General features: G+C 49.7%; 1 protein-coding gene, 1 non-coding gene and 1 pseudogene across 2 annotated transcripts in view; 1 reads left to right on the top strand and 2 right to left on the bottom strand.

Moving 5' to 3' along the window:
• Positions 1 to 22,161, bottom strand: part of LOC126538836 (heparan sulfate glucosamine 3-O-sulfotransferase 6-like) — a 119,846-nt gene that overhangs the window by 88,148 nt on the left and 9,537 nt on the right. The gene's annotated exons all lie outside the window — the stretch shown is intronic.
• Positions 821 to 893, top strand: TRNAF-GAA (transfer RNA phenylalanine (anticodon GAA)). The gene has a single exon. It is a non-coding gene; the product is annotated as a tRNA-Phe (tRNA).
• LOC126538894 (U2 spliceosomal RNA) lies at positions 21,457 to 21,638 on the bottom strand (annotated as a pseudogene).

The raw sequence follows: 22,161 nt of genomic DNA, 5'->3' as shown, positions 1-22,161 counted from the left end.
CGCACTTTTGTTTCACTGAACGCACCGAACGGAGTGGGGCCTCGTAGACAGGGTTTGTCATGCTAGGCTCAAGCTGGCATGTCTTGGTTCCGGAGCTGACTCCGCAGTTAGCCGCTGCGTCTGTCAAACGACCGTGACAAAAAAAGGAAAAAGGAAACGAAAAAATAAAGAAAAAGAGGAGGAAAATAAATTCATGCAGGTGAAGGTGATGACTACTCGGTGTTCCAAGGAACGGCATTTTAGAACCACCCGTTTGAATTTAATTCCTTTCACTCTCATTTCATACCGATTGTGTAATTTGCTTGCACACTGCGCTGCGCTTTCCATTCCGAGGACCAGGTTAATTCAGGTAACTTAACGAACCCGTACATCAATATTCGTCTATAAATATGCGTGTCAGTTAGCATTGTAAGTCTATAACGCTAGAAGACCTTTCTTTAACAGTTCGATTCGAGCAGCAGTCAAAGTGTCTTTCTTTTTCTTTATTTGAAAGATACTGCAGGCTAGGATGTGGAACAAGCAGGAGTACAACATCGTTTAGTACGTTGTCCGCAGGGAACAAGAACAGAAAAGTAATAAAACATGGATAAAGCCATGTTCAGTTCGAGCCGCATGCATTGGGTATAGACGCACTGCTCGTCGTTTATAGTTTTGACGGCTGTCAGGTTTCCACGCGTGTCTAGCGCGCTATTTTGCAGGTCTTGGGTTTTCTTCGTCTTCTTATTCTTTGTCGCGCTGCAAAGAAAAGCAAGCAAATAGTACAACGTCGCGTTCGCTGTGCGAAGGCACGGAACACACAGACGAGCGCGTCGCTGGTCGTGCCAAAATAGCTCAGTTGGGAGAGCGTTAGACTGAAGATCTAAAGGTCCCTGGTTCGATCCCGGGTTTCGGCAGTCGCTTTCTTTCTTTTTCTGACGTTAATCTTTCTGGTTACTATGTATTATTATTGTTCTCTTTAATTATCGCGTCGATTTTGTTCGCACATGGCATACTGCGGGCACTAAACAAACTTATGAATACGAACGCATTTCACCTGCACTCTCCGAACGAGTAATGCGTGGCACTCGCCCCGCTTCGAAATATTCGAAGACGATAAACTTTATTAGAAAAGAATGGTCTGACAGTTTTGGTTGTGGTGTGCCTACAGGTGTGACCGCAGGTGTCAGCACATATTTGTCGCCACGAAGCCGCTGCCACCAATTCGCAAGCACGCAGGGCTCCCCGTACATCAGCATCACCTTTTACAACCACTGAGGCATTAAGGTCTCTTCCGGCGACCTCCATCTGACTCCATCCTTATACGCCAGCAAACTTCCTGGATTTGATCGCACCAGCTAATCATCATCTGCCATCCTCGACTGCGTTTGTCTATCCATATATCTTAAAGCGACACCTGACGTTTCACCAGTGACGACGGCTCGGGCAGAGAGCCGTTTGGACAATGAATGAATGGGTCATTACATTGAAAGATGACTCATTTGCCTAAGTGGGGAAGGGTGCGCCAGGAGTATAAATAAATAAATAAATAAATAAATAAATAAATAAATAAATAAATAAAATGGCCGCGACGAAGAAGGTGGGAAAGGAAAATACAGTTAATCTCTGTCTCTTTTACTGGGCACTGTTGTAATCGCACCGCTGGCCCGAGTTGTTGGGGTCTCGGTGCTGACGCCCGTTATTGCCAATGGGTCGCAAGCCCCAAGGGTAGCGTTGGCCTGGCGGCCTGGGGCACTGGAAGCATCCGAAGGTCCCGGCAAAGCATGAGAAGACTGGTAACAGAACAACTTGTTTATTCTAACATAGCAAAAGAGCGGCCGGTCAGGTCGACCGAAGTGGAGAGACGGGAGAGCACGTAACTCAACAGTACAAATCGGAGCCTCTCTCTGGCGTCCGGGGGCAGCTGCTCTTATACCCTCGGCGTCGCGGTCCAAAAGGGAAGGAGGGAAGGTCACGGGATGAAGGTCACGGGACGGCGCAGCAGGAGCCCACGACGGCGCGAACTGTTGAGCCGAGAGACCTCCAGGCTCCTCATTCGGGGAACTCCGCTCCCCGGCTGCCGCGCTTTGACAAGCGAGGGCACACACACACACACGCACACACGAAGACACGTGGCACTGAAACACGCCTGGGCACGCTTGGCGGGTAGGCGTCGCGACGGCGTCGGACGGGCCAAAATGTCCGCCGCTTTGAACAAAGCCCCGGCGTCCGTTGCATCCGCGCCGGCATTACCGCGTGTTGTAGGCGAAACGTAACAGACCGCCCCGCCGGGGGAAGGAGATCCCGATGGTCAGGGGACTGCATCCGCTGTCCGGAGGGATGTCGCTCGATGATGCCCATAACCGAAGTCGGGCGTCCTTTGGCGTTTCTTGAGCGCAGTGCACAGAGAAGGCCTCGTTCTCACGTTCAGGTGCACACAGGACACTGCAAAGTGACTTCGGGAGAGTTGACATTTTTGTTCTCGTTTCCGGCAAGCGTTAGAACCACGCCTGAAAGTCAACCGCTCAGTCAGCAAGCACGGCACAACCCTCACTAAGCCCTGCCAGGCTCTTTCCCCTTTTATACTGCTGCCTAGTTCCTTACAGTAGTTTAGCAGCACTCAGAACGCGTCCATAAATCGGAAAAATTGCACTAAAAAGCACATCATCACTTTGAAACACTACACAAAAGCAATAAGTTAAAAAAAAATCCTGCCTCAGGAAGAAAAACATCAGTAACAAGCAATTTTGAGGCTGATTCCCACGTTAGGGGCTTCGACTTAAGCCATCGGCGTTACCGTTGAGACTCCCCTTTTTGTAACGCACCTCAAAGGAATATTGTTGCAAAGCGAGGCTCCAGCGCAGGAGGCGGCCATTTTTGGGAGAGATGGTCTGCAGCCATTGGAGAGGGCAGTGATCCGTTTCAATGATAAACCTCGAGCCGGCTAGGTAACATGACAATTTCTGAACGGCCCACACGATACACGCACACTCTTTCTCGGTGGCGCTATACGCCTGCTCACGACTCGTCAGCTTACGACTAGCATACAGGACGGGGTGTTCTACTTCTCCATTTTCCCGTTGGCACAGTACAACGCCCATGCCTCGCTCACTAGCATCACACTGAACAACGAACCCTTTTGTGTAGTCGGGCGATCGTAGCACAGGCTGGCTTGTTAGGGCGCTCTTTAGGGCGCTAAAAGCTCTTTCCTTCGTCTCATCCCAGACGACTGTTTGCGGCTCTGTCTTTCTTAGAGCATCCGTCAAGGGAGCCGCGATATCAGAGTACCTGGGGATGTACCTCTGATAGTAGCCGGCGACACCTAAGAACGACCGAATATCGGTCTTCGTGCGCGGTTGCGGGAAGTCTCGCACAGCGGCCACCTTTATTTCAGAGGGGCGGCGACGACCCCGACCAATCACGTGTCCGAGGTAGACAACCTCGGCCTGTGCTAACTGGCACTTGGGAGCCTTGACTGTCAAGCCCGCATCGCGCAGGCGGGTTAGCACTGCCCGCAAGTGCGCCATATGTTCAGGCCAGGATGCGGAGAATATCGCTACGTCGTCTAGATACGGTAAAGCGAATTCTTGCTGTCCCCGCAACACTTTATCCATGAGGCTTGAAAAGCAGTATGGCGCGTTCTTCAAACCAAAACTCAAAACTTTAGGACGGAATGTCCCCATTGGTGAAATGAACGCCGCATACCTACTAGCCTCTTCTGTAAGTGGAACCTGCCAATAACCCCTGACAAGATCTAGGGTGGAAAAAAACTGAGCGCTACTCACTCTCTCAAGGCGCTCCTCGATGTTAGGGATCGGATAAATTTGATCCTTAGTGATGGAATTAAGCCTGCGGTAGTCGACGCAAGGACGAGGTTCCTTGCCCGGTACCTCAACTAAAATCAAAGGGGAGGTATAATCACTCTCACCCGCTTCAATAACACCGAGCTGTAGCATTTTCTTTACCTCAGCCTCCATAATATCGCTCTGGCGGGGTGACACCCGGTACGCCTTGGATCGTACTGGCTCTGGGGAGGTAAGTTCTATGTCATGAGTAAGGACAGAAGTCCTACCAGGCCTCTCAGAGAACAGACCTTGAAACTCTTGTAAGAGCTGGTGTAGTTCGGTTTTCTGCTCAGGCGACAGCGATGCTTTACTTATTAAGTCACTAATGACTTGATCGGCGTCTTTCCTGTTTGTCACTGAGCCTAGTCCCGGAAGCTCGACCGGAAGCTCTTCTAACTTTCCCGTGTCGGGAATTTCCTCTCCAGTATCTGGTGCCTTTAACGCTACAGGCTCAATTTTATCCCGTTCGGGCGTGCCCTGAATACCAGCTTGCTGCGCCTCTGACCCTTTCTCATCATTCAACAACGTCGGCCCCGCAACTGCCGCCTTTGCAGCGAGCTCCCGAACCTTCGATCTGGTTAAGGCCTGAACGCTAGCCTCACCAAACAAAAGCCCCTTCTCGCGCAGGAGGTGATCGGACCTGTTCGAAAATAAGTACGGGTACTGGGGGGGCAGCATAGATGACACTGCGGCCTCCGTCTCAAGTGCTCCGAAAGGTCCTTCAATAAGCACTTTTGCTACCGGCAGACACACGCTATGAGCTTCCACTGCTTGCTTGATCCATGCGCACTCGCCCGTGAACATTTCGGGTTCTACGTAAGAGGGGTGAACTACATCCATTGTAGCTGCGGAATCGCGAAGCACTCGGCACTCTTTCCCGTTCACGAGGAGGTCTCGCATGTAAGGCTCGAGAAGCTTCATGTTCTCGTCAGTGCTGCATATAGACAAAAACACGACTTGTGTTTTTGTTTCTGGACACTGCGCCGAAAAGTGACCCGGCTTCTGGCACGTATAACAAACGCGCGCTTGCCTCGTCTCGAACCGCTTTCTGCGTTCGGCTTCGGTTGCCGCCGTCTCCTTACGTTCGGTCGGACTGCTTTCACTCGCATCCGAACTACGTGTGTCCCCCTTTGCTCTCATGGGCGTGAACTTCGGCCTCTCAAACTTGGAGCCAAATTCACCCTTTTGACCGTCCTTAGCTCCACGAGCCCGACGCGTCACAAACTCCTCGGCTAACTCAGCGGCTCTAGCCACCGTACTAACGTCTGGCCTATCCAAGACCCAGTACCGCACGTTCTCAGGTAACCGACTATAAAACTGTTCTAGCCCGAAACACTGCAGAACTTTCTCGTGGTCACCAAACGCTTTCTCTTCTTTGAGCCACTCCTGCATGTTTGACATAAGCCTGTACGCAAACTCTGTATATGACTCACTTCTGCCTTTCTCATTTTCCCGAAACTTCCGACGGAACGCCTCCGCTGACAGCCGGTACTTTTTTAGCAGACTCGATTTCACTTTGTCGAAATCCTCTGCCTCCTCTCTCTCCAAGCGAGCGACTACGTCGGCCGCCTCGCCGGGTAGCAAAGTGAGCAAGCGCTGTGGCCACGTTTCCCGAGAGAACCCCTGCTTCTCGCACGTTCGCTCAAAGTTAACCAGGAACAAACCAATGTCCTCTCCAAGCTTAAACGGCCGCATCAGGTCAGTCATTTTGAACAATACTCGTTCTCCTGCACCGTGTGCCTGACTTCCATTACGAGCGCGTTCCATCTCTAACTCGAGACGCTTCATTTCCAAAGCGTGTTCGCGCTCTTCTTTTTCTTTCTGTTCTTTTCGTTCACGCTCATTTTTCTCTTTCTGTTCTTTAATTTCACGCTCCTGTCTTTTTACCGTCTCCCTCTCCTCAATGGTCTCAAGGCATTCCGACAGCTCGTCATCCTCAGCTTCTAACTCAAGAATAGCCCTTAGCAGTTCTGGTTTTCTGAGTTTGTCTGAGACATCCAGACCCAACTCTCTTGCAAGCTCCAGCAATTTCGGTTTGCGCAACGACTTCAAATCCATGGCTGCTCTGAATGCTGCTTTCTCTACTGCCTACTATTGTCTTGCCGCAAACTAACCCGGCAGCAACGACAACCACAATTACCAGCTCAGTTTCTAACACTAACAAAAGCCTGGCAAAACTCAGAAGAAGAAAGTCCCGCACTCACCAAACCTCGCAGCCAAGACTTCAGCGCAGTCGTTCCGCTGCAGGCAACCAGTCATCACACAGGGCTCGTTGCACTGCTCCCGGATGGTCGTTGAGCTGCTCAGCATACAGTCAACCGCATCTCTTTGCTGCTGGCCTCCGTTGTCGCGATCTCACCGCTGGCAACCAGATGTTGTAATCGCACCGCTGGCCCGAGTTGTTGGGGTCTCGGTGCTGACGCCCGTTATTGCCAATGGGTCGCAAGCCCCAAGGGTAGCGTTGGCCTGGCGGCCTGGGGCACTGGAAGCATCCGAAGGTCCCGGCAAAGCATGAGAAGACTGGTAACAGAACAACTTGTTTATTCTAACATAGCAAAAGAGCGGCCGGTCAGGTCGACCGAAGTGGAGAGACGGGAGAGCACGTAACTCAACAGTACAAATCGGAGCCTCTCTCTGGCGTCCGGGGGCAGCTGCTCTTATACCCTCGGCGTCGCGGTCCAAAAGGGAAGGAGGGAAGGTCACGGGATGAAGGTCACGGGACGGCGCAGCAGGAGCCCACGACGGCGCGAACTGTTGAGCCGAGAGACCTCCAGGCTCCTCATTCGGGGAACTCCGCTCCCCAGCTGCCGCGCTTTGACAAGCGAGGGCACACACACACACACGCACACACGAAGACACGTGGCACTGAAACACGCCTGGGCACGCTTGGCGGGTAGGCGTCGCGACGGCGTCGGACGGGCCAAAATGTCCGCCGCTTTGAACAAAGCCCCGGCGTCCGTTGCACCCGCGCCGGCATTACCGCGTGTTGTAGGCGAAACGTAACAGCACTCATTTTCTGGTATTACTACACCACCGGTTATCTGTTCTATACACTATAGATGACGTGCCCAATTGAACGGCTACCTTCCGATGTTGACAAGAATATGAGCAATAACCATGCCCCATTCGTCTGCTCTCCAGTCGAGACCTCTATATTCCTGTCTCTCGGAGGGATGCTATATAAAGGAACACTACATCAGTTTGATTATAGCATTCCTTCAAAACTCCATTTCCGTTAACTTCGTGGCTACAAGTAGATTACCAGAGGACCAAATAAAGTCCAAACGTCAATCTGCTTCTTTCTTTCTTGCTTGCTTTTTTCTAATTTCGGAACTATACAACGCCGTTACGTCAGTGTGGCGTCACCAATTCCAAACTATCTTCATCGTATTCGGGCCGTTGTGGCTCACTGAATGTTACTGAAAGTTGCAAAGTCTCGAGCTCCTTTACGAAAATCAGCGTAGTCAATGTTTAGCTGTAGAAAAAATTAACGCGGCTCTAGAAGATGCCGTGAAAATTCCACGACCTTACGTGGATTTTGACGGCGTCGAGGCGCCTCCACTAGTATTTGCGGCTTTTCTGTCTTATCGAGCTTTTTTCACACAAAACAGTGACTCGTTTGTATCGCAGAAGGGTAACTCATTATTACGGGTCAAATTAGTTTGCTCTTTATGGTCTCTCTAACGTTAATCACGTCTATCACTTTTCGTTCTGTCTCTCGTTGCGCGGTCCTTAACTTATCTGGCTTCTATGCTATACCTTCCGAATAACAGCCCCACATACAAGTACAAGTAGAAATACACCAATTCTGTATTATTTTTTCTTTCAACAGCCTTCCACTACTTTAGAGTGCGTAGCATAAAGGCTTTCACCCGGTTTTCTTTCTCTAAACGCCTGGAGATTTCCTTCTCGCGATACGGATGTTCTACGGCTGCTTGGCATATAGATAAATTTGCTTGTGCCGAGCTTTCATACGCTGAAGCGACTCATTGTTTTTTTTTTCTTTCCTGCTTGCCAGGCTGTCGTAAATGACCCAATCTATTTCTGTCTGTACAGTCTGTCTAAATTGTTTTCAGAGGTCGTGTAGAATTCGTAGTTGACGTTGAAGAAAGCGAGCGAGTAAAACGATACTTCAGCGTAAGGAAACACCCTAGAATTTTCAACGTAGCAGAGTTCGTGCGTGTGTATACCTATACATGACGAAACCGAAACGGTTTATAGCACGAAAGCGGGAGCTGCAAATTACCGTTCAACGTGTTTGACCCCGAATTAGGTCGCCAGCGTATCGCGTGCTTTCTGTCGAGCAACGTCGAAGAGGGACAAAGTGGGAAAATTAAAGAAAACGCAAAGGCACGAGGAGAACGTACAGTTTTCCTTTTTTTTTAAAGAGAAATTAGGGGAGAGGCGACAGGGGGACGCCGAGCGGGCGTCTAATTTCGAGACCGTATACACTCCGGCCGTCACGCAGCCACCCCGCCCAACCTCTTCTGGCAGAAGAGCCCGCGAGAATGAGCTCGATACCCATCGTCACGCCGCTAGCATTAGGGTCTCTCTCTCTCCCCCTCTCTCTCCCCCCGCTCTCTCTCTCTCTCTCCCTCTCTCTCTCTCTCTCTCTCTCTCTCTCTTATTTTTGTTTTAGCGGCGTCTTGGCCCACGCGCGCGCGACCCTCCGCCACCCGAATGCTGCGCTGCAGAGTTCATTTCGGCCGTTCTCAGTTTCACGGGCGTGTAATTGGCGGCGGGCACCACCGTGGGGTGACGCTTCCTAGAGTGCGGGGGGGGGGGGGGTCGCCCTGTAACGAGAGCCGCCAATTACGCCAGAACAGCGGGGTGCCCCCACCAGCCGTACGTACCCCCAACAGTCGCCCGGCACCCCCACCAACCTCGCCCCGTGCACACCCCCGTACCGGAGAAACCTGCCGCGTGGCGTCGTGACCTCCGCTGCCGCTCTAAAGCCGCACTAAAGCCCCGCGCTAGGGTGCAGGCAGCGCCCCCGTGCGGACACGCGGTATAGGGATAAACTGGAGCAAGCGTAGCGATCGAACGGTGGCAACGCGCACACGCCATTAGGCAGGAGAAATACACCCTGAAGTAGGACTGTAGACGAGTTCCGTGTTAGAAAAACTAATGAGAAGAGTGTACGCGAAAGGAGTGAACGACTATGAAGGCACTTCTTTCCCCATTGCTCTTCACCGCTCCGATCGACAATGTCTGCCAAGTAACCTTTGACTATTTGTACCCTGTCTATTAACCTGGCTTTCTGGGGAAATCCGCACCACTGTGGAGTCCATATATCTGTTATCTTCTTTTGTCCCCTAAGTAAAGCGTGACGGCGGCGTACTAGTCGTAATACAGTCCGAGAAGCAAACACGCATAATTAAAACACAAACAGACTAAGAACTGCAAGAAATAGCGTAAACGTTGCCAGTCATTATAGCAGCTGGCAGTTCCGCATAGCAGCTTGAAACTATACGTTAGATTTTGATTAGTTTCATCCGCGTTGAAGACCTTACTCGCGTTATTAAGGTTCCTGCGGTCTACGGGGCTTCACGATAGACTTTAATAACGCCGCCGCCTACTGCTCTGTAGTGTACGCTCTTTGTTAGTGCTCGTGTCGCTTTCTCTCTATCTTCCCCTTGCATTCTCTTTCTCTTTTTATCCCTCTTAACCCTTCCCCCCATGCAGGGTAGCCAACCGGTACTGCCTCTGGTTAACCTCCCTTTCTTTCTCTGTATTCTGTTCTCTCTCTTGAGGAGTTTGAGATTTCACGCATACCCAATGTTAAGGGTCGCAAACCGCCGGGCGTATTGAAGAACGCGAAACGGCGCTCAAAAGAACCCCGAAGCTTTACAAAAGAAGGCAAGCAGGCTGTGGCGCTTGGGGTACGCGCAAAGGCTCTTTCGGGTACCCACAACCGTTTGCGTGTACACAACATCTAAAGCTCCTTCATGCCTAAAGAGGCACTAAAGCGAAACAATAAATCAGTTTAGACTAATGAAGCATTGTTTGAGGACCCTGCGGGCAGTCATTTCAAAAAAAAAAATAGTTTGATTATTAGATAAGAAACTGAAGGTCCAAGTATTAGTATTTGAATTTCGCGCCGAAACCCCAGCCCCGGTACGTCAGCGTGACGTCGGGGATTCCAAAGTATCTTTTAGCATTTGGGCTGCGTTGGCTGAATAAAAGTTCCCGAAACTTGCCATGTTTAATATTTGGTTCCTTTAGAACACAATGTAGTCAATCTGCACCGCTATATATAATTAGTAGGCCCTAGAAGATGCCATCAAAATCCAAGACGTCACAGCCCCCAGGTGCGGGAACTTAAGTAGGCGTCGCCACCCGTATTTCGTTCTTGCGCGTTTTCTGGCTTACCAAACGTCTTATCGTTGTAAGAGTGGTGTTTTTGGTGTTGTAGAACGGTAATTTACTGATGCAGAAGAAATCATTTTTCACTTTGGTGTCCCTTTAACTGATGCTGGCATCATGTATTAGACGTTTGCTAGCGCGTCCCCGGAATAGATTGTCGCAGTGCAATTCTTGCAAATTTGACGAAACCTCTGTTCCACTGCACTTAATTCCTGGTAGACCTTGTCCTAAGCCCATACGCTGGCTTTCGCAAGGCCAATAAAGCCCTTTTGCGCTTGTTTTATGGGACGCGGAACGCATAACCGCCTCTGACTGTGTCAGTGAACATTCCTCCGTGGCTGTGCGCTCACTGACTCTGTCTTACTTAATTCTTTTATTTTTTACTCCTTTCCGCTTACCCAAGTCTAAAAGCAAACCGGGCTGCGTTCCTTCCATTCTCTGTCATTTTTTTGCATAGGTGTATTCAGAATTCTGTTCAATCTCGAAATTTGCTTCAATCTATTTGTTTTCGTTTCCACAAAATGCGATTTCAGCGTAATCGTGCGTTGATATTTAATAAAATTTGCTATAGCTCCCGTAATTCGATCGCACTGTTTAACACTGTGAGTGATGATGTCGATGTTGACACTTTAGCATTCGGTAGATTCGTTTTCTGAAAGTAATTACTCCTAAGACTTATGTGCGCTTTTCCTTGCTCTATTTCTCGTGCACGCTTCTCGTTTTCTTTCTTTATCGATGTACCCAAGTTAGAAGGAAAGTACGCTGTTTTCGGGGCGCAGTAATAAACAATTCAATTCGATACAACTATGTTTCTCTCTCACGTCGCCAGCTGCTGCGAGGCAGTGGTGTTGGGGGGTAAAGGGGGGGGGAGGTGCGAGGATGAGGGCTGCATCTAGCAACGTTGTATACTTTCCCAAACTCCCTTCGTTAGCAATCCTTTTCCGTCGGCTGCCGTGGCGGTGAAACGAAGCGCGCCAACGTTTGTCGCAAAACTCGCGCAACAAGCGCGTTGCAAGCAGGTGAACTCGGTCGACGGGAAAGGCAGCGGGGGCGCGGCTGCCGTTCGCCGCTGACGGCTGTGTAACCCCGTTGGCGTAGTATGCACATACGACACCCGTTCGGGACGGCCCGTTCTGCACCGACGTCGCGCGTCAGGCCACGCTTCCTCACTCAAACCCCGGTTCGGGAACGCTGCGCAGCGAATGATTCGAGCGTGCGCAGTTTGGCATGCAGCCCTGGGTCCAGCTATAGCCGATCGCCGGCGGCGCGGCTGCGTGCGACCCGACGAACCGTCCACTCAACCGCGCAGGATGCCGCGAACGATGCTTTGCGCACAATATTTTGTGCTTCCGTGGGGGTGTACGTGTTTTTATCGTGTGAACGAAAACACAGAATGAAGCCAGGGAGAGCGTGGGCGGAAACCTAACTGTTCTTTCTTCTTTCTTTGTGTGGGAGGGGGGGGGGGGGGGCGTTCGACTGTCGAAATATTAACGAAAAGGTAGATGGAAGTGGAGGAAAAAAAGGTTGGGAGCCGAAACAACATTTGCGCTATACCATAGCCTCCGAGATTGGGCAGGATCTCGGAGGCCGTGGCTTCGCTGCTGAGTTCGGCGCCGGCTAACATTCCCAGGGCCACATTTGGTATACTACATGCACGGATGCATGACGCGAGCTTAAATCGACGTCAATAGCAGGTTTCCACAGAAGCGAGTGCTCCTGAAACAAATAACTACAAGACAAAGGACGTTCGCATGAGTCCCGACAGCATGTTGTCTGCCTTGTTCCATTCCTCTTTCTTACTGCTTTTCATTCACGCGTGTCCATATGTAATATTATTAACGACATAACGCAAACAGAATAGTTCGCGCATTGTTTGCGGCGGGCTCATTCACGCGTCAACCCGATCGTTAGGAAGGTGAGCCAGTTTTTTCGTCCTAAGTCCATAGTTTTTATTTCGCTTCCCTTTAACTGTGCACAGCAGCGGTGGAAAACAAGTGTGGTTGAATTTGTGCGAGCACTGCATGGTGAGCGGGCGCGTTTTCCTCGTGCATGACCGACTTGCTGCAACGAGCTCACCATAGCGGGAAGGAACGACGAAAACGAAACTATAGCCAATCTTTTTTTTTCTCTCTCTCTCGGCAATCCGGACTGCCTACGTGCGCGGGTATAACATTATTTTTTAAGGCAATGTCTTTGTTTGCGAGTTACCCACGTATTTCCGCATCGGATATGTTTCTCGCCTTTTTTAGTGAACCGATCCCGAACATAGTGCCATGTAAAAATGTAGGCCGGTAAGTGCTACTGGGTATGTCCCCCTGGGGCCGCCTGTCGCCATGAGTGATGCATCATATATATATATATATATATAGATCTTCGAACAGAGAACTTCTAGCACAGAAGCCTTATACTGTGACATTTACACCGCCGACGCTTTTCCCCGACTACGGCGTTACTCATAATCAAATTGTAGTTTTCGCCATGCAAAACCCCAGAAATCTTGAAAGATATTGAACATAACAATACTCGTCAAAATGCGAGCCGATACCGAGGATAGTACAGTATGGAAATGCGGTCCGATCCCGAAGAGTGTGCCGTCAAAATATTGAAGCAGTCCGCGCCGTTTTTTTTTTTACACTCCACTCACGCGGGGGGTGACGCGATAGCGTGTTCACGGTATTCTCACCCTCAACTGGCTCGGGTAGGTGTTGTCCCTGATCGATTCCACCTGAAAGGTTGAATAACATTCCGACCTTTCTTTCTTTGATTATTCCTTCATTTTTTTTCAGTTCTTATTTCTTCACCACAAATGATGCTGTGTCTTTTTGAGCTTGGTTGTGCCCCTGGCGCTACGTCACGGTCGTTTAAAAGTTCAAATACGCGGCCTTTTTTTTTTTTTGTACAATTAACGAAGCGTTCGTGAATGCTACAGCGCTGGGGCGCTATAACGTAAGGCTATTCCAAACTTTTCTTTTCCATTCTTGCAATAAGCTCTCCATGATTGGTAAAAAAATTTTCGCGCCACTCCCACTTTGCCTGTCTCTCACGCTATGTCACGAAAACGGTGAAAATGCCCCATCTGATATGATGTGTGCACTCTGATTATGCGTGATTCGACCGAACGAAAAACTATTATTTTTGATTCCACACCTTTATCCCCATAATACTCTGCCATTGATCAAACCTTTTCGAACTGCGAAAACTCACCACGTCATAGTGACGTGTACGCGGTAAGACGCATTAATATGCCGAACAAAACAGATTTTTTTTTCTGAATAGCCGGAGGCTGCACCATTTTGAATGAAATAGAAGACGGCTGCCGTCGGATTGCTCTGATAGCTACTTGGAGCGGCTGGGGTGCGTTGATTTATTTGTGTATAATAAACATTCTTACGTGGTAGTATAGCGTTATCGAGCTTTTTCGGCACGTGTGCGACATCGCTTTGCCCACTATTCTTTGTTGAGGATCCGTTCTTGTGGCATTCTTAACGTCCCGTTCCATGCCGCCGCGACTTTCGACCAGCCACCGCAAGCTAAGTAAGGGGAAGCGGACCAATCGCAAACGCCGGCACCAACCTCCTAATCCGGTTATCTACTTTCACTGCGCTGGCTTGACCCTATTGAAGCCCTCTCCATTTGAGCGTGCTCCTCGCCTCTTGTCCGCCAAATCGATAAGAAAACCTGCTCAATGTAGGCAATGCCACTCGCTTTGAAAGCAAAAAAAGTGACCCTCTACAAATGAGGAGCGCGTAGGCTTTTCAAACGACGCTGCGGGTTACCGCCCGATTCTTGCGTCGGTGATTACGTAAATTTGAGGTCAGGAGATTGAAATAAAAACATATTGGAATAGTTCTACGTTATAGGGCCCCTAATCCCCGACCGAAAGCACATCCCCATGCGCCGCACCCAAGCATGTGCTGTGATAACTCTTTCGGCGAACGAGCTACTGTGTTTCGACTGCTCTTACATCTTGAGTAACGCTAGCGCATGTATATCTTGAGTTGTGTCACACAGATGGCGTGTGTAGTCATCAGAAAAGATACCCCGAATCCGCGCTGCACCTAACATGCGTTTCAGTTGGTCGCATTGAAGGATGACATTATCGATTATATAGTGCGCCCATATTTAGGCCTACGTATAGGAAAACGCAGGTACGTCGTCAAAATTAAGGAACCCCAGCTGCTCACTGATGTCAGGAGCTTGTCACACGTATGCTTGAAGACGAAAAGGTGAATTTGCGGACGCATAAAACCGCAGCATGTGCTACTGAGCACTGTTCCCTCCGCCCGGTATGTATATGTATAGTTTTGCGCTGCGTCAGTACTGCTGTCGGCACGCGAAGTTTCAGCGCTGGCTGCCCATTACTGAGAGGGGATTCCCCTCTCTCCCCCCCGCCACTTTCCAATAAAAAAAAAAAAAAAAAAAAGCACGCCCGAGGTGGATGTATCTCGGCCAGCCGCCCGAACCGAACGAGGTGGCTTCCTTCACGAAACGTTTAGATAGATGCGTGGATAGCCAAGCGGGAGGTCGCGACCTCGGTCGCTCGCTGCCCCCTTCGGAGGGCGCCAAAAAGGGGCGGACCACTCCTAACTCGGACACTTAGCCGCGGGGCCAATTTGGGGGGAGCTGCGTGCGGGGGGGCACATATATACCCGCGCAGTTTCGGCGGCGGCGTTATAAAATTATCGACGCGCACCGGCCAACACGTCCAAGCGTGGCAGCTAATGGACGACGCCTCGCGCTTCCCACGGCTACGTAATACGAGCCAATCGCCGCGCTTCTTTCTTCCTGCCTTTTTTTTTTGATCTCTCGTTTTCATTTATCTGTTATCTGCGCGCCTACGTGATGATGATTGCTTCTGTGCGCGCTCCTCACTTTCCTGTACTGAAGCTGCTGCCCAAACGGCTCATCACTTTCACGCCTCGCTGTTTCGCGCGTGATCGAGCTTCTTACTTTTTCGTTACGAGTTCGTATATATATATATATATATATATGTATCGTGGCTCCTGCGCGCCCCCTTGCGTCGCCTCTCCGACGTTTGAGTCTTCGAACATTTTTGACCCCCTGGCGGCGGGATCAAATGGCTGAACCGGCTCGCCCTTCCCCGGTCGCCGTCCACCCTCTTTGACCCAGCCCGTGGGGATGTTTACGGGGGGTATGGTGGTGGACGGGGAGGGGGGGAGGTAATTATGGCGAAACACGATACGGCGGAGGACCTCATCGACAGAGCGGCCATGCCTGTCGTGCCTTCGTTTCGCTTCCATTCCTCAGTGTGTAACTTCGGTACAAGCTGCCCTTTACGTCATCGTCGCTCTGTGCGGTTTGGAGGAAGCGTCGATGTGGCCACCCTTAAAGAGATCGATAAAGGGAAACAGTAAGTCAGCCTAAAGGCTCATAAAGTATCGATTAAGGACTGCATTTTGTCTTGTCCTCACGTTTTCCTTCTTTTTTTGCGCCTTTGCCTCAAGTTATGCAGCACTGTATTTTTGTAAATCTAGTCCTGAGAGGCCGATAATGCAATTGAAAAATAGGATCAATGTTTCATTTTCTTTTTAAATATCGCGCTAGAACTCAGGAAAGGACGTCAATGTGACGCCACGAATTTCAAAACATTTCTCCTCGATGGGTTGCTGCGGGCTCAGTAAACATGCTTGAAACTTGTGAAGTTCAGTCTCTGGGGCTTTTTGAACATAATGCAGTTCGTACTTACCGATGACCAAATAAATTAAACACTTATGTTCAAGAAAAAGAAAGAATTTAACTGTAGCCAGAGAAGGCTGTCCGAATCCGCGACGTCAAGCCAAGCTGGTGCGGCAGCTTTGGTTCTTGAGCTTTTCCTGGCTTACCAAGCATTACCTCCGAGACCTGGCGGCAGGTGCTCGCCTCCACATCTCGGATGTCATGTACATAGCATAGAGTATCTCAAAATATTACCTGCAGAAAAGTCTGGCACCACCGTCTATGGGAGTTGCCTAACGGGCATTGTGCTGCCATAGGAATGACGGTATATCGGTGTGCTATCGAGGCTTGTGTTGAGCGAGGCATGGCCTAAAACTTGGATATGGCTGCACGGATAGTGCGTTCCTGAGATAAAATCTTAATAACGGGTTTTCATTCACCGTTACTGCATCTTTCAATGCAGTTTACTCACCTGCAGTGCGTAATCAAGCGAGGAAAAGCAAGAACAGACGACAAACTGTCGCAAAGCTGGACCTTGTCCTCTGGCCTCCAAATTTAGCGGCCCACCTATACTTTCTTACGCTTCAAATAATCGTACACACAAGCGCATGTCCTCATAATTGAATAAAATAAGTTTTTATGTAGTATTATACGTAAAAATACTTTTTACATGCTGTTTTGATATAGACAAAGCGATGTGGCAGCCGGGATGGTGCTATAGCAAGTCGCGCCTTCAAGGTGTCTGCGAGAATGATTCCAACCCGAAACCACCACATCCAGGCATTCTATAGCACCATGCCCACGCATACAACAGCGTCGCAGGGCCAGTCATTCACTCTGTAGGTGACATTCTGAGAACTTCTATGTTATTAAGCCTCTTGCACGCGGTAAATAGTGACTTTCCTGGTATCTCGTAGCAACCTAATTTACTAAACACAACTGAAATTATTTATGTCTTTAGTGTGCCTTTGAAAAAAAATGTCCACGCGATCAAGTGCTTCCAAACTGAAATGACCATGGAGCACCCTTTGCTACTAAATGTTTCTAAACCTCGATTGTCACGGCGGGTAATATCGATGCTTCAGTGAACTGCGAAATGCAGCTAGTGGGAAGGGAAATATGTGTGCACAAATAAGGTAGACGAAATCACACTGTGCAAGGCATCATTGCACAGGCCATGTTCTCCACGTTACAACATATATGCGATGGAGAAATTAATGATTCAGTTGGACAAAAAGATTGTTACAGAAATCGTCCAAGATTATTGTGGAAACAACCAAATATATCTTATGCCAACCGTCAGAAATGGACAGTATACTACAGCACTATACTTTTTAAGTATACGGCTGACGTATAGATAACGGCTTTTGATGATTGCGTCATTATGTATGGTCTACACGTTTTGACAGACAGCGTGACAGTGCGGGCGACGACGACATTCTGGCTGCACGAAAACCTCGCCTCGAGAGCCGGTTAAGCACCGCGTATAGACCAGCGTTGAAGAGTCAACAAGGTTCGCTTATTTGCGATTAATAATCCTACCAGACGTGAAACGGTTTCGAGTGTTTAAAACAATTACTTTTTTCTATGCAGATCAGCCTTTGTGTCACTGCTTCCAGGACGGAACCCTAACGTTCAGGTTCCGTTTTATGGGTGATCATGGCGTCTCTTTTCAGCCGGACGTAACATATTAGCTCGAAACAACCAACTTTCATTTTCCAATTAGCACTTTGCATCAGCAGAGCAAACTCGTTAAGTTGTGAGCGAACTCTACCTGAATCGACTCTCTTACAGAGGTGAATTAAAAGCGAGTGCCCTACGGCTTTGTGGGCGGAGCTCGTTCTCAATTCTCAAGGTGTCGATCACCGGCTGTGCACATTTGTCGCTCGGCGGCCAACGGCCCCTGCAACTCGATCTGTTATACGCGAGGGCTTGCGCCCTTTGCATCGGCTGAGAAAGTGCGGCCTCCGACCAGCAACACGGGCGAAAACAGACAAATAATGATATTGGCTTTAAGAATGGCGGCGTGTTCTCACAGTTGCCACATACTGTATACGTCGTGGGGACCTCTGTCCACCACTACGAGGACATCGAAATTTCTTGCTCCGCGTCGCAAATTTCTCAATTTCTTTAGAGCGCTCGATATTTCGGCCCCTTTCGGGAAGCGTTATTTTTTTCTTTCTCTATATAAACTTGCAGTTCGCCTTGTACAGCTTGCTTGTACAAGCGAGCGTGTCTTTAAGCCCCCTTTACGCGTACGTTCCCGTGAACTGTGGAATATGGTGGGGTCATACAATGGTGCCCTCAGGGTTTCGCCAGGCCTGTTTAAGCAGTTTTATGCTCCTACATATACTATACACTCAGCAGAGACCACAGAACAAAATGTTTATGTTTCAGTAGATGGAAAGCTAGTAGCATGGCAGTAACACAGCTCACAATATAACAATGCGTACGCCACACTTAATTTGCGTAATTACGAAACACTCAAAATTATTGGCTGCCATAACATACTCATTACAGCATCTGTCAGGGAACAATACAGCCTCACACCATATAATGTCGACTTGAAAGCATTTTGACTTATCAGTTTTGCTGCCTGTGCTGTGCTCAGAAATTGCGCCCAGGAGAGTGAACAAATCGCGAGCAGCGTTTGTTCGCGTACACCGTAAAAGAATTCACCTCTTAAAAGTGAACAAGGGTGTAAATCAGTCTATAACTCACACCCTTGCAGCATTTTAGGCATAAATTATTTTACCGCGTGGAAGGAGGATAAAACATTCATTAACTTAAATGAAGATACACGAATGGCGATAGCTCTTGCTCCTCCTTGGTTCCGTGTCACGCCAGTGAAGGGACCCCTCCTACGGCTGTCGCCACCCTACTTTTTTATTCGCCTTCTTCTTTTTTTTTTTTTCAACCGGTGGGACACAGCACGTCAAATGCGGCAGCGTCCAGATGCACGATGGCGAACAGTCTGCAGTCACACCTTTCGTTTGTCCACAAAGACCCTGCGCTATAGCTATAAGGTGAAACTTAATGTGAAGTTTTGCGAATTCCGCCCCTGGTGAGCAACAAGCCTATAGGTGTGGTCCGGTGTTCTATAACATGCCAGAATAATGATTGAATACGGAGATATCGAAATGTGGGAGCTGCATATGGACGTTGAGGGCCGGTTGTGCAAAGGAACGCCAACGGGGGTTCGGAATTTTCGATTGCGCGAAGGCCCTGGGGGACGCCTGACCTTCGAATGAAAAAAAAACATGTGAAAGTTTTTGTGAAAGCGCTATCAAGTAAGACGGTTGGCCAATGGCAAGCAGCACCTACGAGCAGCAAGGTTTTTCTATCCTATGTTCGCCTTTGGTGTGCCTTGAAGCCTCGTTCGTTCGCTTCGTGGAGCGGCACCGCAGTCGCTTTCGGCTCCAAGATCGCACGAAAATTACGACCGCATGGCTTCTCCGCTGTCGGTTTAACTCGCGGAGTTGTTCCCAAATTAGAGACAACTGCGCGCCCCACGCATCGCGCACTGAGCAAGCACCTCGTTGTGCTCGGGGATCTCTCTCCCTTCTTGTGGGCGGCACGCAAAGAAAACAGAGAGGGTCGTCCGTTTGAAGCGCGCGCGACCGACGCGTTTGAATGCACGTGATGCGAGGAGGCGGTGGCTGCAAAGCAAAGGGGCGGGGCCCGACAGCGCCGGCGCGAGCACGAGTCGAACGGGAGATGCTCGGTCTCCGCGTTAAAAAAAGAAAAAAAAAAAAAAAAAAAAGCTGTTCGGAGGAACGACGACAATGCGCCGGGGGAGGGTTCGGCGTAAAGTATGGGCTCTGAGGCGTTGGTGTATAGTTGCTGCTGTGCTGTTGCAGGCGCTGCAGCAACAGCGAAGATTCGGAGCACTTCCGGTGTGTGGAGCAACAGTCTCTCCTCTTTTCTGGAGCAAGGTTGTTCCAATGGCAGATTGAGAGCACTCGCGCAGGCGAGATCACTCCGCGCAGAGCCAACCGCAAACTGCTCTTCTATAATCGGCGGAGCGAACCGCAAATCTTGGCTGCTGTATATTTATTTTCCGTTTCTTCGAAACATGCTTCTCAGCCTGTGCTTATGCAAATATCTACGGCGTGCGATGGACGCCGCTATATCGCGTCGTGCGCTTTTTCTCACGCTGATTGAGGGCCGCAGCTCTGAATGTGACAGTTTAAGTTCGAATAGCGTTGGGATGCACCTGACCGCGACGCTGAAGTGACCGCTTTGGAGCAAGCTTTCCAAGTCATGTTTAGCCTTTCTGCCAAGAAGACCAACAGTAGTCGACTACGTCGAGCACGTCATTTGCTGCTACTTGCCGAGCGGCTGCGCGTGACTTGTAAGGATATATTGGCTTGAGGACAGCGGACTATAAGTATAGCACATCATCCTAAGAGGCTATCACGCAAGGTACTCGCCGTGATGTCGGAATAATAGTACGCATACGAGAACCAAACATTGCTCACCGCGACCGGTGTTAACTGGACCCGCTCACCATTAACGTTATTACAAGGCTAATTGTTGATCCATCTGCAGGGCGGTCGTGGAAACGAACATTGTTGCGATACAGTCTAGTAGGCTACAAATACTAAAACCATATCCTAGTTATAATGGCTGAAGCGTAGTCATGACGATAAGTGACTGGGAAGAAGTCTGCCGCATCTCTCCGCGCGCCTCTACTGCAAAGTCGTGTCTGCTGCGTGAGAGCCGTGCTTTCTGCTACAGAGAGAGGGAGGATTCGCCTCGTACCGATGTTCGAGTTCGACAGTGCCCTGTAGCTTTTTAGAATTCGGGCACTCGACACTGTGCACAACGGTGTCGTCACCATACGTGTCGCATTAGCTTTGTCTCCCGTTCACCTCTGGGTGTATTTCTTTTGCCCCGTCCCCTTGTGTATCTCATGAGGCTTTACGTATACTTCGTGGCTAGAATTGTCCATCTACACGATATCTTCGAGAGTGTTTCATTTTCTCCACGGCCGCCGACAACCGTATATAACGAAGCCACAAGGCAGAAGTCCGCAATTTGTAAAAGATCTTGATGCGAAAGCGTCAAAAAATGGCCCACTGAGCGAAAGCGCAGGCGGTATCTGTATGCCAGCGAAAGAACGGCACCTAATTACTCATTGGCTGCGACACCACGTCACAAGTATTCTAGTACACTATACTCGTGACACTTGCTCGCGCTTGCTGGCTCGGGCAGCACAAACCGCTATGGAGTCTGAAGCATCTACGTCGTCGGCGACTGCAACCTCGGCAGTAGCGAAACGTGGCCGTCCACGCCAGTGCACCGTAGACGAAGTAAGGGAGCGCAAGAACGCAGCAAAACGAGCGAAGAGAAAGGCAGCGAAATCCACCGTCGTCGTCAGCTCTTCCAACAGACGGCGGGCGGAACAAGCATTAAGGCAAACATTACTCGTAGCGCAAACTTGGAAGGACCGCTCAGCGGCGTAAAATTTGACATTAATGCTTCAGCATTCACAATTGACTCATATACGAAGTGCTTAGGTGTCCCCAGAATTCTTAAAGCGAAGCTATTTATGGCTAGAGTTGTGTACACTTTTGTTCTTCGTGTGCAAAAATCGTGGGCCGATCTCGGAGATAGTGCAATACCGGGCTGACCCTCGGCGGAGGTGAAGCAGGCTTCAGGTACTCCGTCAACTTGTAAAAATAACTTTAATGTTATGGGTCCAAATAGAACCCGTATCAGATATCAAGCTAATAAGAACCGATAATATACACGTTGACCTGCGTCAGCCATGTCTGCGTTTGCACCGCCCTCTCTTTGTCGGCGTTCCAAGCACTTGCGTGTCTACTTTCCTTTCCTTCCGTTCTCTCGTGGCGGCGGTCCCGTCGTCCACGCGAATGTACATAAAGATCACGGTAAATGAGTCCGTACCTATGTTCAAAATTCCCCTCCCTCTACCCCATCTTTCTGTTCCCTCTTTCCCGTCCCCCAGAGTAGGGTAGCCAACCGGACGCGTTTCTGGTTAACATCCCTGCCTTCTCTCTTTATTTCCTCCTCCTCCTCCTCCTCCTCCTCCTCCTCCTGTGTTACCTGCGTTTCGTGTGCTAATCACCTTCGCTGGTCATCCGCCTTCTCAGAGTGGAATGGCTCTTATTTATTTTCTGGGTACGTTTTGTTTGTTCGTTTGCTTGTGCCCTGCCTGTTAAGAATTACATCTTCCATTGTTGGTCGGTGCTTCTATTGCCGCCTGTCTCTACGTCTCTGTACTGTCGTGTGCGCTACACGATGCACAACGGAGAGGTCGTTGCTGGCGGGC

This window comes from Dermacentor andersoni, chromosome 8, assembly GCF_023375885.2.
Source record: "Dermacentor andersoni chromosome 8, qqDerAnde1_hic_scaffold, whole genome shotgun sequence".
Lineage (NCBI taxonomy): Eukaryota > Metazoa > Arthropoda > Arachnida > Ixodida > Ixodidae > Dermacentor > Dermacentor andersoni.
The sequence above is the reverse complement of the archived record's forward strand: the minus strand, read 5'-3'. Positions and strand labels throughout refer to the sequence as shown.